This window comes from Cetorhinus maximus, chromosome 10, assembly GCF_964194155.1.
Source record: "Cetorhinus maximus chromosome 10, sCetMax3.hap1.1, whole genome shotgun sequence".
Classification (NCBI taxonomy): domain Eukaryota; kingdom Metazoa; phylum Chordata; class Chondrichthyes; order Lamniformes; family Cetorhinidae; genus Cetorhinus; species Cetorhinus maximus.
In genome coordinates, this window is record NC_135888.1 from 50,935,083 (window position 1) to 50,952,064 (window position 16,982).

General features: G+C 47.3%; 1 protein-coding gene across 1 annotated transcript in view; it reads left to right on the forward strand.

Annotated features, from left to right (window-relative positions):
- The window catches only part of LOC144685320 (papilin-like), a 260,238-nt gene that overhangs the window by 224,053 nt on the left and 19,203 nt on the right, over positions 1–16,982 (forward strand). The window lies entirely within an intron of this gene.

The window sequence follows — 16,982 nt, forward strand, 5'->3', positions numbered from 1 at the left end:
GTTCAACACCAGATCCACCTGCATTATAGACTCAACAACAGATCTTCCTGCATAACAGACTCAACCAGACCCACCTGTATTACAGACTCAACCGGACTCAATACCAGATCCCCCTGCATTACTTACTCAACCAGATCGCCCTGCATTATAGGCTCAACCAGATCGATCTGCATTACAGACTCAACATAAGCTTTCCATGCATTACAAGCTCAACCAGATCCCCCTACATCACAGACTGAACATCAGATCCCCTCCATTACAGACTCAACTAGATCCCCCTGCATTACAGGCTGAAAACCAGATCCTCCTGCATTACAGACTGACAAGCAGGTCCCCATGCCTCACAGATTCAGACAGATCCCCCTACACTCCAGACTCAGCCAGATCCCCTTGTATTACAGACTGAACCATATCCCCCTGTATTACAGACTTAACCAGATCCCCCTCCATTACAGACAGAACCATATCCCCTTCTATTACCGACTCAACAAGATCCCCCTGCATTACAGAGTCAAAACCAGATACACCTGCATTACAGACTCAAACAGATTCCTCAGTATTTTAGACTCAACCAGGTCCCCCTGTATTACAGACTGACAACCAGATTCCCATGCATTACAGACTAAAACGGATACCCCTGAATTACAGATTCAACCAATCCCCCTGTGTTACACAATCAACCAAACTGCCCTGCATTTCAGACTCAACCAGAACCCCCTGAATTAACGGCCCAACCAGGCTCAATACCACATCCCCCTGAAATACAGGCTCAGCCTGATCACCCTACATTACAAACTTAAACTTATGCCCCTGCATTACAGACTCAATCAGATCTACCTGCATTACAGACTCAATCAGTCCCCGCTGCATTACAGACTCAACCAGACTCAATACCAGATCCCCCTGCATTAAAGACTCAAAACCAGATCCCCATGCATCAGTGACTCAGCCAAATTCTCCTGAATTACAGATTCAACCAGACACCCCTTACTCACAGACAAATCCAGACTCAATAGCAGTTCCCCCTGCAATACAGGCACAAAAGGTACCCCTTGCATTACAGGCTCCAACAGATTCACCTGCATTACAGACTCAACCAGATCACCCTGCATTACGGACTCAAATCCAGCTTCCCTTGCATTACAGACTCAACCAGATCCCCCTGCATTACAGACACAACAAGCTCCCCTTGTATTATATGCTCAACAAGATACTCCTGCATTACAGAATCAAAAGCAGATCCCCATGCATTACAGACTCAAAACCATACCTGCTTGCGATACACTTTCAACCAGATCCCACTGAATTACAGGTTCAACCAGATCGATCTGCATTACAGACTCAACATCAGCTTTCCATGCATTACAGGCTCAACCAGATACCCCTACATTACGCACTAAACACCAGATCCCCTGCATTACAGACTCAACCAGATCCCTCTCCATTACAGACTCAACCAGATCCCCTTATATTATAGACTCAACTAGATTCCACTGCATTACAGGCTGAAAAACAGATCCTCCTGCATTACAGACTGACAAGCAGATCCCCATGCATTACAGACTCAGCCAGATCCCCCTGCATTACAGATTCAACCAATCCCCCTGTGTTACATACTCAACCATACCCACCAGCATTACAGGCTCAACCAGACTCAATACCAGATTTCTGTACATTATCGACTCAACCAGATCCCCCTGTATAACAGACTCAACCAGATACCAATGCATTACAGACACAATCAGATCACCTTATATTCCAGTCTCAACAAGATCCCCCTTCATTACAGACTGAAAACCAGATCCCCATGCATTGCAGACTCAAAATCAGACCGCCATGCAATACAGACTCAAACAGATACCCCTGCATTACAGACTTAACCAGATTCCTCTGTATTGCAGACTCAACCAGGTCCCCCTGCATTACAGACTGAACACCAGGTTCCCATGCATTACAGACTAAAATGGATTGACCTGCACTACAGATTCAACCAATCACCCTGTGTTACATGCTCAACCAGATCCCCCTCCATTACAGACTCAACTAGTTCGCACTGCATTACAGGCTCAGCCAGTCCCCACTGCATTACAGACTCAACCAGGCTCAATGCCAGATCCCCCTGCAATACAGACTCAAAAAGACCCCCTGCATTACAGGCTCACCCAGATTCCTTTGCATTTTAGATTCAACCAGATCCCCCTGCATTACAGATTCAGCCAATCCCCCTGTGTTACCTACTCACCCAGGTCCCCCTGCAATACAGGCTCAAAACAGGCTTAATACATCTGCAATACAGGCTCAATACATGCTTAACACATCTGCATTACAGACCCAACACCTGCCACATCTGCATTACAGACGCAACGAGTTCGACCTGCATTACAGACTCAACACCTGCCACATCTGCGTTACAGACTCAACCAGATCCCCCTCCATTACAGACTCAACCAGATACCCTTCTATTACCAACTCAACAAGATCCCCTTGCATTACAGAGTCAAAACCAGATATCCCTGCATTACACATTCAACCAGACCAACCTGAATTAAAGGCTCAACCAGACTCAATACCACATCCCCCTGCAATACAGGCTCAGCCAGATCTTCTTACATTACAAACTCAACCTGATCCCCTGCATTACAGACTCAATCAGATCCACCCTCATTACAGACTTAATCAGTCCCCGCTGCATTACAGACTCATCCAGACTCAATACCAGATCCCCCTGCATTACAGACTCAAAACCAGATCCCCATGCATTAGTGACTCAGCCAGATCCTCCTGCATTACAGATTCAACCAATCCCCCTGTGTTACATTCTCAACCATACCCACCAGCATTACAGGCTCAACCAGACTCAATACCAGATTCCCCTACATTATAGACTCAACCAGATCCCCCTGTATAACAGACTCAACCAGATACCAATGCTTTACAGACACAATCAGATCACCTTGTATTACAAGCTCAACAAAATCCCCCTTCATTACAGACTCAAAATCAGGTCCCCATGCATTGCAGACTCAAAACCAGCACCCACTGCAATACAGACTCAACTAGATTCCTCTGTATTGCAGACTCAACCAGGTTCCCCTGCATTACAGACTGACCACCAGGTTCCCATGCATTACAGACTGAAACGGATTGCCCTGCACTACAGATTCAACCAATCACCCTGTGTTACATGATCAACCAGACCCCCTGCATTACAGACTCAAACAGATACCCCTGCTTTAAAGAATCAACCAGATCCACCTGCATTACAGACTCAAAATCAGACCCCCTTGCAATACAGACTCAACCAGATCCTCCTGCATTACAGATGCAAAACAAAATCGCCATACATTAGTGACTCAGCCAAATCCCCCTGCATTACAGATTCATCCAATCCCCCTGTGTTACATAATCAACCAATCCCCCTGCATTACAGACTCAACCAGATTCACCTCCATTACACATTCAACCAGGCCCCTTGAATTAAAGACCCAAGCAGGCTCAATAACAGATTCCCCTACATTATAGACTCAACCAGATCCCCCTGTATAACAGACTCAACCAGATACCCATGCATTACAGACTCAGCCAGACCCCCCTGCATTACAGATTCAACCAATCCCCCTGTGTTATATGCTCAACCAGACCCCCTGCATTACAGACTCAACCAGTTACACCTGCATAATGGACTCAGCCAGTCCCCACTGCATTACAGACTCAACCAGGCTCAATACCAGATCCCCCTGCAATACAGACTCAAAAAGACACCCCGCACTACAGGCTCAACCAGATCCCCCTGCATGACAGACTCAACCAGATTCCTTTGCATTATACTCTCAACCAGATCCCCCTGCATGACAGATTCAACCAATCCCCCTGTGTTACCTACTCACCCTGTGCCCCCTGCAATACAGACTCAAAAAGATCCCCCTGCATTGCAGGCTCAACCAGATCCCCCTGCATTACAGACTCAACTAGTTCGCCCTGCATTACAGACTCAACACCTTCCACATCTGCATTACAGACTCAACAACTGCCACATCTGCATTACAGACTCAACCAGATCCCCCTCCATTACAGACTCTATTTCCGACTCAACAAGATCCCCCTGCATTACAGAGTCAAAACCAGATATCCCTGCATTACACATTCAACCAGACCCCACTGAATTAAAGGCTCAACCAGACTCAATACCACATCCCCCTGCAATACAAGCTCAGCCAGATCTTCCTACATCACAAACTCAACCTGATGCCCCTGCATTACCGACTCAATCAGATCCACCTACATTACAGACTCAATCAGTCCCCGCTGCATTATAGACTCATCCAGACTCAATACCAGATCCCCCTGCATTACAGACTCAAAACCAGATCCCCATGCATTAGTGCCTCAGCCAAATCCTCCTGCATTACAGATTCAACCAGACACCCCTTAATTACAGACAAAACCAGACTCACTAGCAGATCCCTATGCAATATAGGCACAAAAAGCACCCCTTGCATTACAGGCTCAACCAGATCACCCTGCATTACGGACTCAAATCCAGCTTCCCTTGCATTACAGACTCAACCAGATCCCCCTGCATTACAGACACAACAAGCTCCCCTTGTATTATATGCTCAACAAGATACTCCTGCATTACAGAATCAAAAGCAGATCCCCATGCATTACAGACTCAAAACCATACCTGCTTGCGATACACTTTCAACCAGATCCCACTGAATTACAGGTTCAACCAGATCGATCTGCATTACAGACTCAACATCAGCTTTCCATGCATTACAGGCTCAACCAGATACCCCTACATTACGCACTAAACACCAGATCCCCTGCATTACAGACTCAACCAGATCCCTCTCCATTACAGACTCAACCAGATCCCCTTATATTATAGACTCAACTAGATTCCACTGCATTACAGGCTGAAAAACAGATCCTCCTGCATTACAGACTGACAAGCAGATCCCCATGCATTACAGACTCAGCCAGATCCCCCTGCATTACAGATTCAACCAATCCCCCTGTGTTACATACTCAACCATACCCACCAGCATTACAGGCTCAACCAGACTCAATACCAGATTTCTGTACATTATCGACTCAACCAGATCCCCCTGTATAACAGACTCAACCAGATACCAATGCATTACAGACACAATCAGATCACCTTATATTCCAGTCTCAACAAGATCCCCCTTCATTACAGACTGAAAACCAGATCCCCATGCATTGCAGACTCAAAATCAGACCGCCATGCAATACAGACTCAAACAGATACCCCTGCATTACAGACTTAACCAGATTCCTCTGTATTGCAGACTCAACCAGGTCCCCCTGCATTACAGACTGAACACCAGGTTCCCATGCATTACAGACTAAAATGGATTGACCTGCACTACAGATTCAACCAATCACCCTGTGTTACATGCTCAACCAGATCCCCCTCCATTACAGACTCAACTAGTTCGCACTGCATTACAGGCTCAGCCAGTCCCCACTGCATTACAGACTCAACCAGGCTCAATGCCAGATCCCCCTGCAATACAGACTCAAAAAGACCCCCTGCATTACAGGCTCACCCAGATTCCTTTGCATTTTAGATTCAACCAGATCCCCCTGCATTACAGATTCAGCCAATCCCCCTGTGTTACCTACTCACCCAGGTCCCCCTGCAATACAGGCTCAAAACAGGCTTAATACATCTGCAATACAGGCTCAATACATGCTTAACACATCTGCATTACAGACCCAACACCTGCCACATCTGCATTACAGACGCAACGAGTTCGACCTGCATTACAGACTCAACACCTGCCACATCTGCGTTACAGACTCAACCAGATCCCCCTCCATTACAGACTCAACCAGATACCCTTCTATTACCAACTCAACAAGATCCCCTTGCATTACAGAGTCAAAACCAGATATCCCTGCATTACACATTCAACCAGACCAACCTGAATTAAAGGCTCAACCAGACTCAATACCACATCCCCCTGCAATACAGGCTCAGCCAGATCTTCTTACATTACAAACTCAACCTGATCCCCTGCATTACAGACTCAATCAGATCCACCCTCATTACAGACTTAATCAGTCCCCGCTGCATTACAGACTCATCCAGACTCAATACCAGATCCCCCTGCATTACAGACTCAAAACCAGATCCCCATGCATTAGTGACTCAGCCAGATCCTCCTGCATTACAGATTCAACCAATCCCCCTGTGTTACATTCTCAACCATACCCACCAGCATTACAGGCTCAACCAGACTCAATACCAGATTCCCCTACATTATAGACTCAACCAGATCCCCCTGTATAACAGACTCAACCAGATACCAATGCTTTACAGACACAATCAGATCACCTTGTATTACAAGCTCAACAAAATCCCCCTTCATTACAGACTCAAAATCAGGTCCCCATGCATTGCAGACTCAAAACCAGCACCCACTGCAATACAGACTCAACTAGATTCCTCTGTATTGCAGACTCAACCAGGTTCCCCTGCATTACAGACTGACCACCAGGTTCCCATGCATTACAGACTGAAACGGATTGCCCTGCACTACAGATTCAACCAATCACCCTGTGTTACATGATCAACCAGACCCCCTGCATTACAGACTCAAACAGATACCCCTGCTTTAAAGAATCAACCAGATCCACCTGCATTACAGACTCAAAATCAGACCCCCTTGCAATACAGACTCAACCAGATCCTCCTGCATTACAGATGCAAAACAAAATCGCCATACATTAGTGACTCAGCCAAATCCCCCTGCATTACAGATTCATCCAATCCCCCTGTGTTACATAATCAACCAATCCCCCTGCATTACAGACTCAACCAGATTCACCTCCATTACACATTCAACCAGGCCCCTTGAATTAAAGACCCAAGCAGGCTCAATAACAGATTCCCCTACATTATAGACTCAACCAGATCCCCCTGTATAACAGACTCAACCAGATACCCATGCATTACAGACTCAGCCAGACCCCCCTGCATTACAGATTCAACCAATCCCCCTGTGTTATATGCTCAACCAGACCCCCTGCATTACAGACTCAACCAGTTACACCTGCATAATGGACTCAGCCAGTCCCCACTGCATTACAGACTCAACCAGGCTCAATACCAGATCCCCCTGCAATACAGACTCAAAAAGACACCCCGCACTACAGGCTCAACCAGATCCCCCTGCATGACAGACTCAACCAGATTCCTTTGCATTATACTCTCAACCAGATCCCCCTGCATGACAGATTCAACCAATCCCCCTGTGTTACCTACTCACCCTGTGCCCCCTGCAATACAGACTCAAAAAGATCCCCCTGCATTGCAGGCTCAACCAGATCCCCCTGCATTACAGACTCAACTAGTTCGCCCTGCATTACAGACTCAACACCTTCCACATCTGCATTACAGACTCAACAACTGCCACATCTGCATTACAGACTCAACCAGATCCCCCTCCATTACAGACTCTATTTCCGACTCAACAAGATCCCCCTGCATTACAGAGTCAAAACCAGATATCCCTGCATTACACATTCAACCAGACCCCACTGAATTAAAGGCTCAACCAGACTCAATACCACATCCCCCTGCAATACAAGCTCAGCCAGATCTTCCTACATCACAAACTCAACCTGATGCCCCTGCATTACCGACTCAATCAGATCCACCTACATTACAGACTCAATCAGTCCCCGCTGCATTACAGACTCATCCAGACTCAATACCAGATCCCCCTGCATTACAGACTCAAAACCAGATCCCCATGCATTAGTGCCTCAGCCAAATCCTCCTGCATTACAGATTCAACCAGACACCCCTTAATTACAGACAAAACCAGACTCACTAGCAGATCCCTATGCAATATAGGCACAAAAAGCACCCCTTGCATTACAGGCTCAACCAGATCCCCCTGCATTACGGACTCAACCACATCACCCTGCATTACAGGCTCAAAACCAGCTTCCCTTGCATTACAGGCTCAACCAGATTCACCACATTACAACTCAGCCAGACCTCCTTGTATTAGGGATTCTACAAGATCCGCCTGCATTGCAAACTCAACCAGATCCCCTTGCATTACAGGCTCAACTAGAACCCCCTGCATTACAGACTCAAAACCAGTTCCCCTAAAATGCAGACTCAACCACTTTCCCCTGCATTACAGACTGACCATCAGATTCCCATGCATTACAGGTTCAACCAGATCCCCCTGCATTACAGGCTCAAAGCCAGATCCTCCTGCAATACAGACTCAACCAGTTCCCCCTGAATTACAGATTGACCATCAGATCCCCTGCATTATTGACTCAACCAGATGCCCCTGCATTACAGACTCAACCTGATCTCCTTCTATTACCGACTCAACAAGATCCCCCTGCATTACAGAGTCAAATCCAGATACCCCTGCATTACAGACTCAACCAGATTCCTCTGTATTGCAGACTCCACCAGGTCCCCCTGCGTTACAGACTGTCCACCAGATTGTCATGCATTACAGACTGAAATGGATACCCCTGCATTACAGATTCAACCAATCCCCCTGTGTTACATGCTCAAACAGTCCCCCTGCATTACAGACTCAACCACATCCACCTGCATTACAGACTCAGCCAGTCCCCACTGCATTACAGACTCAACCAGGCTCAATACCAGATCCCCCTGCAATACAGACTCAAAAAGGCCGACTGCATTACAGACTCAAAACAAGATTCACATGCATTAGTGACTCAGCCAAATCCCCCTGCATTACAGATTCATCCAAAGTCCCCAGTGTTACATAACCAACCAATCCCCCTGCATTACAGATACAACCAGACCCCCCTGAATTAAAGACCCAACCAGCCTCAATAATAGATCCCCCTTCATTATAGACTCAACCAGATCCCCCTGTATAACAGACTCAACCAGATACGCATGCATTACACATGCAATCAGGTCACCTTGTATTACAGGCTCAACAAGATCCCCCTTCTTAACAGACTCAAAACCAGGTCCCCATGCATTACAGACTCAAAACGAGATCCCCGTGCATTAGTGACTCAGCTAAATCCCCCTGCATTACAGATTCATCCAGTCCCACTGTGTTACACAATCAACCAAACCCCCCTGCATTACAGGCTCAACCAGAACCCCCTGCATTAAAGACTCAACCAGATTCACCTGCATTATACATTCAGATCCAGACTCCCTGAATTAAAGACCCAACCAGGATCAGCCAGATCCCCCTACATTACAGACTCAGCCTGATCCTCCTGCATTACAGACTCAATCACATCCACCTGCATTACAGGCTCAATCAGTGCCTGCTGCATTACAGTCTCAACCAGACTCAAGACCTGATCCCCATGCATTAGTGACTCAGCCAAATCCTCCTGCATAACAGATTCAACCAGACCCCCCTTAATTACAGACTAAACGTCAGCTTCCCTTGCATTACAGACTCAACCAGATCCCCCCGGCATTATGGACTCAACCAGAACCCCTTGTATTAGGGATTCAACAAGATCCCCCTGTATTACAAACTCCACCAGATCTCCTTGCATGACAGGCTCAACTAGAACTCCCTGCATTACAGACTCAAAACCAGATCCCCCTGCATTACAGACTCACAGCCAGATCCCCCTGCAATGCAGACTCAACCACTTCCCCTTGCATTACAAACTGACCATCAGATCCCCCTGCATTACACTCAACCAGATCCCTATGCATTACAGCCTCAAAGCCAGATCCCCCTGCAATACAGACTCAAACATTTCCCTCTGCATTACAGACTGACCATCAGATCTCACTGCATTACAGACTCAACCAGATTCCCCTGCATTAAAGGCTCAACCAGATCCCCCTGCATTACTGACTCAACCAGATCCCCCTGCATTAGAGTCAAAACCAGATACCGCTGCATTACAGACTCAACCAGATTCCTCTGTATTGCAGACTCAACCATGTCCCCCTGCATTACAGAATGAAATGGATACCCCTGCATTACAGATTCAACCAATCCCCCTGTGTTACATGCTCAACCAGACCCCCTGCATTACCGACTCAACCAATTACACCTGCATAATGGACTCAGCCAGTCCCCACTGCCTTACAGACTCAACCAGGCTCAATACCAGATCCCCCTGCAATACAGACTGAAAAGGACACCCTGCACTATAGGAACAACCAGATCCCCCTGCATGACAGACTCAAAACCAGATCCCCATGCATTAGTGACTCAGCCAAATCCTCCTGCATTACAGATTCAACCAGACACCCCTTAATTACAGACAAAACCAGACTCAGTAGCAGATCCCCCTGCAATACAGGCACAAAAAGTACCCCTTGCATTACAGGCTCAACCAGGTCCCCCTGCATTACGGACTCAACCAGATCACCCTGCATTACAGACTCAAAACCAGCTTCCCTTGCATTACAGGCTCAACCAAATCCCCCTGCATTACATCTCAACCAGAACTCCTTGTATTAGGGATTCTATAAGATCTGCCTGCGTTGCAAACTCAGGCAAAAGCAGACTCAATATCAGATCCCCCTGTAATACAGGCTCAACTAGAACCCCCTGCATTACAGAGTCAAGCAGATCCCCCTGCATTACAGGCTCAAAGCCAGATCCCCCTGCAATACAGACTCAACCAGTTCCCCCTGAATTACAGACTCACAATCAGATCCCCTGCATTACTGAATCAACCAGATACCCCTGCATTACAGACTCAACCTGATCTCCTTCTATTACCGACTCAACAAGATCCCCCTGCATTACAGAGTCAAAACCAGGTACCCCTGCATTACAGACTCAACCAGATTCCTCTGTATTGCAGACTCCACCAGTCCCCCTGCATTACAGACTTTCCACCAGATTCCCATGCATTACACACTGAAGCGGATACCCCTGCATTACAGATTCAACCAATCCCCCTGTGTTACATGCTCAACCAGACACCCTGCATTACAGACTCAACCACTTCCACCTGCATTACAGACTCAGCCAATCCCCACTGCATTACAGGCTCAACCAGGCTCAATACCAGATCCCCTTGCAATACAGACTCAAAAAGACCCCCTGCATTACAGACTCAATCAGGCCCCCCTACATTAAAGACTCAACCAGATTCACCTGTATAACAGACTCAACCAGATACCCATGCATTACAGACTCAGCCAGACCCCCCTGCATTACAGATTCAACTAATCACCATGTGTTACATGCTCAACCAGACACCCTGCATTACAGACACAGACTCCACTGCTTTAAAGAATCAACCAGATCCATCTGCATTACAGACTCAAAACCAGACCCCACTGCAATATAGACTCAACAAGATTCCCCCTGCATTACAGACTCAAAACAAGATTCCCATGCATTAGTGACTCAGCCAAATCCTCCTGCATTACAGATTCATCCAATAACCCTGTGTTACATAATCAACCAATCCCCCTGCATTACACATACAAACAGACCCCCCTGAATTAAAGACCCAACCAGCCTCAACACAGATCCCCCTACATTATAGACTCAACCAGATCCCCCTGTATAACAGACTCAACCAGATACCCATACATTACAGATGCAATCAGATCACCTTGTATTACAGGCTCAACAAGATCCCCATTCATTACAGACTCAAAACCAGATGCCCATGCATTAGTGACTCAGCCAAATCCCCCTGAATTACAGATTCATCCAGTCCCACTGTGTTACACAATCAACCAAACCCCCCTGCATTACAGACTCAACCAGACTCCCCTACATTAAAGACTCAACCAGATTCACCTGCATTACACATTCAGATCCAGACTCCCTGAATTAAAGACCCAACCAGGCTCAGCCAGATCCACCTACATTGCAGACTCAACCTGATCCCCCTGCATTACAGACTCAATCACATTCACCTGCATTACAAGCTTAATCAGTGCCTGCTGCATTACAGTCTCAACCAGATTCAAAACCTGATCCCCATGCATTAGTGACTCAGCCAAATCCTCCTGCATTACAGATTCAACCAGACCCCCCTTAATTACAGACTAAAAGTCAGCTTCCCTTGCATCACAGATTCAACTAGATGCCCCTGCATTACAGACTCAACCAGAACCCCTTGTATTAGGGATTCAACAAGATCCCCCTGTATTATAAACTCCACCAGATCTCCTTGCATGACAGGCTCAACTAGAACCCCCTGCATTACAGACTCAAAACAAGATCCCCCTGCATTACAGACTCACAGCCAGATCCACCTGCAATGCAGAGTCAACCACTTCCCCTTGCATTACAAACTGACCATCAGATCCCCCTGCATTACACTCAACCAGATCCCCATGCATTACAGCCTCAAAGCCAGATTTTCCTGCATTACAGACTCAACCAGACCCCCCTGCATTGCAGACTGACCTCCAGATCTCCATGCTTTACAGATTGAACCAGTTCCCACTGCTTTACAGACTGACCATTATATCCCCTTGCATTAAAAACTCAACTAGATCGCCCTGCATTACAGACTCAAAGCAAGATCCCCCTGCAGCACAGACTCAAGCAGTTTCACCCTGCTTAACAGACTCATCATCCCCCTGCATTACAAACTCATCCAGATTCCTCTGCATTACAGACTCAACCAGATCTCCTTCTATTACAGACTCAACGAGATCCCCCTGCATTACAGATTCAAAATCAGATCCCCATGCATTACAGACTCAGCCAGATCCCCCTGGAATACAGACTCAACAAGATTCCTCTGCATTATAGACTCAATCAGATGCCCATGCATTACAGACTCAACTTGATCCACCCTGCTTGACAGACTCAAAACCAGATCCTGATGCATTACACACTCAGCCATATCCGCCAACACTAGAGACTCAACCATATCTCGCTGCATTATAGACTCAACCACATCCCCCTGCATTACAGACTCAACCAGATCTCCTTGTATTACAGACTCAACAAGATCCCGCTGCATTGCAGATTCAAAATCAGATCCCCCTGCATTACCGACTCAGCCAGATCCCCCTACACTACAGACTCAACCAGACCCCCCTGGACTGCAGACCCCACCAGATCCCCCTCCATTACAGACTCAACCAAATCTCCTTGTATTACATCCTCAACAAGATACCCCTGCATTACAGATTCAAAATCAGGTCCCCATGCATTACAGACTCAGCCAGATACCCCTGCATTACAGACTCAACAAGATCCCCCTGCATTATAAACTCAACCAGATCCCCCTGCATTACAGGCGCAAACAGATGCCCCTGTATTACAGACTCAGCCAGATCCCCCTGCATTACAGACTCAACCAGATGCCCCTGCATTACAGACTCAACTTGATCCACCCTGCTTGACAGACTCAAAACCAGATCCCGATGCATTACACACTCAGCCATATCCCCCAACACTAGAGACTCAACCAGATCTTGCTGCATTATAGACCTGCCACCAGATCCACCTGCATTACAGACACAACCAGATCCCCTTGTTAGATGGGCTCAACAAGATCCCCCTGCATTACAGATCCAAACCACGTCCCACTGCATTACAGACTCGACCAGATCTCGCTGCATTATAGGCTCAACCAGATCCCCCTGCATTACAGACTGACCACCAGATCCACCTACATTACAGACTGACCACCAGGTCCTGCTGAATTACTGACACAATTAAATCCCCTTGTATGATGTGCTCAACAAGATCCCCTTGCATTACAGACACAAAACCAGATCCCCCTGCATTACAGACTGACCATCAGATTCCTCCTGCATTACAGACTCAAACAAACCCCCCTGCATTACAGATTCAACCAATCACTCTGTGTTACATACTCACCCATAGCCCTCTGCATTACAGACTCAACCAGGCCCCACCTGCATTACAGGCTGACCACCAGATACCCCTGCATCACAGGTTCAACCAGATCCCCCTGCATTACAGCCTCAAAACCAGATCCCCATGCATTCAAAACTCAGCCAGATCCCCTTGCATTACAGATTCAACCAAATCCCTTGTGTTACACACCCAACCAAACCTCCCTGCATTACAGACTCATATTAGATCCACATGCATTACAGATTCAACCAGATACCCCTGAATTACAGACTCAGCTAGATCCCCCTGAATTACAGACTCAATACCAGATCCCCCTGCAATAGGGACTCAAAATGTTCCCTCTGCACTACAGGAGCAACAAGATCACCCTGCATTACAAACTCAACCAGATCACCCTGCATTACAGGCTCAACACCAGAATCCCCTGCATTACAGACTCAACCAGACCCCCTTGTATTACAGACTCAACAGGATCGCCCTGTATTACAGACTCACAACCAGATCCCCCTGCATTACAGACTCAACAACATCCCCCTGTATTACAGGCACAACCAGATCCCCTTGTATTATGGGCTCAACAAGATACCCCTGCATTACTACTTCAAACCAGATCCTCATGCATTATAGATGCAGCCTGATCCCCCTACACTACAGACTCAACCAGATACCCCTGCATTACAGACTCAACTAGACCCACCTGCATTACCGACTGACCACCAGACCCCCCTGCATCACAGAATCAAACTGTTCATCCCGCATTACAGACTCAACACCAGCCTCACCTGCATTACAGACTGAACCAGATCTCCCTGCATTACAGACACAACCAGATCCCCCTGCATTACAGACTCAGCCAGATCCCCCGACACTACAGACTCAACCAGATCCACCGGCATTAGAGGCTCAACCAGATTCCTCTGTATTACAGACTCAAATCCAGACCTCCTGCATAACAGGCTCAAAACCATATCCCCCTACAAACCAGGCTCAATTAGAACTCCCTGCATTAGAGACTTAACCAGGTCCCTCTGCATTACAGACTCAACCAGATCCCCCTGCATTACCGACTGACCACCAGATCCCTCTGCATTACAGATTCAACAGATGCCCCTGCATTACAGACTCAACCTGATCCCCTTATATTACAGACTCAACAAGATCCCCCTGCATTACAGACTCAAAACCAGATCCCCATGCATTACAGACTCAGGCAGATCCCCCTACACTCCAGACTCAACCTGATCCCTCTGCATTACAGACTCCAGCTGATCCCCCTGCATTAACCGACTGACCACCAGATCCACCTGCACTACAGACTCAACCAGATTCCTCTGCATTACAGACTCAACCAGATCCCCCTGCATTACAGACTGACCATCAGATTCCTCCTGCATTACAGACTCAAACAAACCCCCCTGCATTACAGATTCAACCAATCACTCTGTGTTACATACTCACCCATAGCCCTCTGCATTACAGACTCAACCAGGCCCCACCTGCATTACAGGCTGACCACCAGATACCCCTGCATCACAGGTTCAACCAGATCCCCCTGCATTACAGCCTCAAAACCAGATCCCCATGCATTCAAAACTCAGCCAGATCCCCTTGCATTACAGATTCAACCAAATCCCTTGTGTTACACACCCAACCAAACCTCCCTGCATTACAGACTCATATTAGATCCACATGCATTACAGATTCAACCAGATACCCCTGAATTACAGACTCAGCTAGATCCCCCTGAATTACAGACTCAATACCAGATCCCCCTGCAATAGGGACTCAAAATGTTCCCTCTGCACTACAGGAGCAACAAGATCACCCTGCATTACAAACTCAACCAGATCACCCTGCATTACAGGCTCAACACCAGAATCCCCTGCATTACAGACTCAACCAGACCCCCTTGTATTACAGACTCAACAGGATCGCCCTGTATTACAGACTCACAACCAGATCCCCCTGCATTACAGACTCAACAACATCCCCCTGTATTACAGGCACAACCAGATCCCCTTGTATTATGGGCTCAACAAGATACCCCTGCATTACTACTTCAAACCAGATCCTCATGCATTATAGATGCAGCCTGATCCCCCTACACTACAGACTCAACCAGATACCCCTGCATTACAGACTCAACTAGACCCACCTGCATTACCGACTGACCACCAGACCCCCCTGCATCACAGAATCAAACTGTTCATCCCGCATTACAGACTCAACACCAGCCTCACCTGCATTACAGACTGAACCAGATCTCCCTGCATTACAGACACAACCAGATCCCCCTGCATTACAGACTCAGCCAGATCCCCCGACACTACAGACTCAACCAGATCCACCGGCATTAGAGGCTCAACCAGATTCCTCTGTATTACAGACTCAAATCCAGACCTCCTGCATAACAGGCTCAAAACCATATCCCCCTACAAACCAGGCTCAATTAGAACTCCCTGCATTAGAGACTTAACCAGGTCCCTCTGCATTACAGACTCAACCAGATCCCCCTGCATTACCGACTGACCACCAGATCCCTCTGCATTACAGATTCAACAGATGCCCCTGCATTACAGACTCAACCTGATCCCCTTATATTACAGACTCAACAAGATCCCCCTGCATTACAGACTCAAAACCAGATCCCCATGCATTACAGACTCAGGCAGATCCCCCTACACTCCAGACTCAACCTGATCCCTCTGCATTACAGACTCCAGCTGATCCCCCTGCATTAACCGACTGACCACCAGATCCACCTGCACTACAGACTCAACCAGATTCCTCTGCATTACAGACTCAACCAGATCCCCCTGCATTACAGACCGACCACCAGATTCCCCTGCATTACATACTCAACCAGACCCTTCTGCATTACTAATTCAACCAATCCCCCTGTGTTCATACTCACCCAAATCCCTCTGCATCACAGGCTCAACCAGAGTCTGCATTACAGGCTCAACCAGGCTCAATACCAGATCCCCAATCAATACAGACTCAAAAAGATCCCCCTGCATTACAGGTTCAACCAGATCCCCATGCATTACAGACTCAACTAGTTCGCCCCGCATTACAGACTCAACACCAGCCTCACCTGCATTACAGACTCAACCATATCCCCTTGTATTACGGGCTCAA